Raw genomic sequence first — 3,582 nt, 5'->3', positions numbered from 1 at the left:
AAAAGACTTTTAGTTCCACCTTTCTGCCTGTCTTGAGGGTTTTTGCGTTTGGGTCCTAGTCCTTGTTCCCCATAGTCGTGACAATTAGAGGTTGGCATCTTGTGTCCCACAGCAGCAATGATGTCATCATCACTGTCAAAATGGCGACCACTGAGTTCCTTCTTCATCTTGTGTGTGTGTGTGTGTCTCAGTGAGGTGAAGTGGGGGTCAAAATGACCCGACCATCATATGAAATGTGTGGGGACATTGTGGCATGTTTACTCAATTATTTTTTCTTTTACCTGTTCGGGTCCATTTGACCCGAACACCACATAGAGGTCAATATAGCTAATCATGTTTGCACAGGTTACATTAAGGGTGTTTGGAGAATTTATTGTTCACTTTGATTCCATTCAATAAAATGTTGAGCTTAGCTCTATTATTCTTGTCTTTACCTGTGCTGATCATAGACCCTGTCCTTAGAACTGAAAAATCAACATAAGCAACATCAGAGGACGCCCAGTGAAAATGCTGATGATCCTGCTGGGGTGAGTATGTTGAAATCATGCCACAGATGGATCACACATAATCCTAAACAGACTGAGTTCTATCTGTTCCTATTTTACGTTTGAATTGAATTCAGCTTTATTTATCCCTGCAATTGTTTAGCTCTCCACTCAGGTCAACAGATACACACACAATGAAAAGGAAAAAAAATCAACAATCAAAGGCTATGAGCATAAAAATATACAGAATACATTAACAACTAAATATATGTATCCAGAAATGTCTAAAACACACAAGGTAATGAAATTGTGCAAAAGTAATAATTGCCCATGAACAAAAAGACCAATTTTTAGGTTTTATTTCACACTATTATATGTTTCTGATGAATCTCTCTTACATTTTAGTGTCATTGGTTTGAGTTACGCTGCCATTCAGAGACCTGACTACGATGATACACCCAACCCGGAGTTCCTCAACCCGTCCCGGATGGCCAGTATCCCTGATGATCGTCTGCTGTCTGAGATCACCATGCCTGGGACACACAACGCCATGGCCCTGTACAGCGGTGTGTATGCTGAATGCCAGACCTGGAGCTTGGCCTCAGCCAAGTTCAGCGAGACCTATGACATCTACGGTGCCGTGGTGGACCACATACATCGCTATGCTCACTGGGACCTGCTGTGGCACAGCCGGCTCGTGCCAACCATGGGAGAGGCCCGAGGGAAGCTTATCATCCTGCAAGACTTTCCAGGGCCAGACTCGGGGATGCGCTATGGATCCATGGACATAGCAGACAACTGGAGGGTATGAAAAGTTATGATTCTTAAAATATTTTCGTTATTGACTTAAATTGCCTATTTATTTATTTATTTATTTATTTTTGAATAATGCTTTTTATTGAATTTTCATATGATAGACCTGAATTATCTAATCTCAGAAGAGAGAAGTGACTCAATACATTTAGAAATATTGTGTTGGTCCAGATCTTTTGCAAGATCTCAGTAGCTGGAGATGATTATACAATGCTTTTGGGTGATTTAAAATTTGCTGTTCCCTGCAGGTTCCCACACTTCTGCACGTGGAGGAAAAGTGGCAGAGCGTCTATGAACACCTGGAGGCTGCACCTGCAGGAAGCATGGCCCAGATATTTCTCACCTATAGAAAGACCTGAACCAGCGCCTTGGAATCATATGCATGGACTTCCCTGCTGCTCCCATTATTCAAATGATCATTGATTTCCAGCTAAAAGAGGTCACAAACAGAAGACAAGCCTTTAACCCACTTTCTAGCAAGGCAAGTTTGAAATATAAAATTTCTTCTCTGAGAAAGAAGATGAACAAACATTTTAATATTAATGTCTGAGCCAAAGTCAAGCATGTTAAGGGAACAGTAGACTGATCAATGACTGTACAATCAAGGAGGCCTCACTATGGATGCCAAATACAGCAGTTGTAGCTTGGATGCAATAGTGAGGTATAACCTTTCAGCTCTACTGTTATGAATATATGATTTAAATTATACCTCAGATTAAACTTGTCATTGTGTCAGTCACCAAAGATACTGGAAACAAAATAAAAGTCACATGAAAATAAATCAGAAATGGCATTGGGAAGAGTAAGCTTTAGTAACTGATTTATATTGTATTGTAATTGCTTTTTTCACACATCTTGTGAATATACGTCACTGATCAGGTCGTTTGGTAAATGGTGGTAAATAATTTTCCTTTCTAGCTGGAAGAATGTGTGCCAGTCAAACATCTGATACTGAGGTTTGTAGACTTTGCAGGGAGGGCTCACCTCCAGGTTTTGTGGCTCTGTGTCTTTTTGAATAGCTATCACGAGTTGTGCTTGAGCCAAGGCGGAGGTAAGCAGTCCCAGGGATATGAATACAAGCAGACAAAACATCTAACCTAAACTGAGCAATAATCAGATGAATGTTTAAAACTCAGCTTCCTGTCATGAAACCTTATTTCATCCTTCATATTTCTTAAAATGTCATTAAAATTGGCACTTTTCACAAACAGGGTAGAGCTGGTAATATAAATTGCTTAATATAAAAAGCCAATATATTATTGTTTTGTATTGTATTGTTGTATTTTATATTTAGATTTTAATTACATTTATCAGGTTATTTCATAATGTCTGAGTTTTTTTGTTTACACCTTACTTTGGATGTATTTTCCCAAAATTCATCTTGACATATCCTATTCAAACTCAATATATGGTATCTTTGGAAACTTTAGGATCTCCATCAGAATTTAAAATAATGCTCTGGAGATTTGAACAAATTTTGGCTGCACAGCATGAGGTTGTACAGACTGGAACCACTGGCAGGTCAAGAATTAATGACTTTGTTGATGATGACTTCCTCTGTACCATCAAAAGAATGGAATCTCATGTTTTGATGTCAAATTTTCACAAGCTCAAGTTTATTGTTTATCTGGTATCATGAAAGCAGTTTCTTTTTCACTGGGATTTGGGCATATTCAACAGATGTATGAAGAGCTGTTTTTTCTAAAAGAGGTGGGTTTGTGTGTTCTGTGCAGATCCTATTCATACATCTTGAATTCAGAGCTATGCCCCCCGACTTGTAAAGTGTAACTTTTTAATGTATAAATTGTTGGCTTTGTTGGCTTCACTCTTGTCCCTCATCGTATATGGCGGGCTGCAGAGCAACACACTGTATGAAACTGGCCCAGTGGAACGTTTTAGTGTTCATCTGGATGTGAAGAGCTAGGATGTTTAGGCTACTGCATTTTAGAAGGGTATCACAGGGCGAGCAATCTTCTGGAAAAACAAGCCTTCTGGAATTGAAACGGTCTTTAAAGTACCTTCTCTAATTATGTAGTAACAGGTCCAGGATCATTACAGGGATATTTTATCAATTACTGATTTTTGGTGAGAGTATATTATTCTAAGATTTTATTCTTGGAAAAGCGTGAAACTTTAAAAAAGCTGATTAATATAACATAATCTACCTGTGATTGGTAGGCAATTATCTAATCATAACTCTAAGTCCAATTATAGTTTTTTGTTCCCATTGACAATAGTTTATTATTATTAGTTTATTATATTATCAAATTTTCACAAGCTCAAG

General features: G+C 38.2%; 1 pseudogene; it reads left to right on the top strand.

The window, feature by feature from the left end:
- The first annotated feature begins 448 nt into the window (after window positions 1–448).
- LOC121181525 lies at window positions 449–1,913 on the top strand (annotated as a pseudogene).
- The last annotated feature ends 1,669 nt before the right edge of the window (window positions 1,914–3,582 follow it).

Source organism: Toxotes jaculatrix, chromosome 5 (genome assembly GCF_017976425.1).
Source record: "Toxotes jaculatrix isolate fToxJac2 chromosome 5, fToxJac2.pri, whole genome shotgun sequence".
Lineage (NCBI taxonomy): Eukaryota > Metazoa > Chordata > Actinopteri > Toxotidae > Toxotes > Toxotes jaculatrix.
Note: the sequence above shows the minus strand (reverse complement) of the source record. Positions and strands in the feature narration are given on the sequence as shown.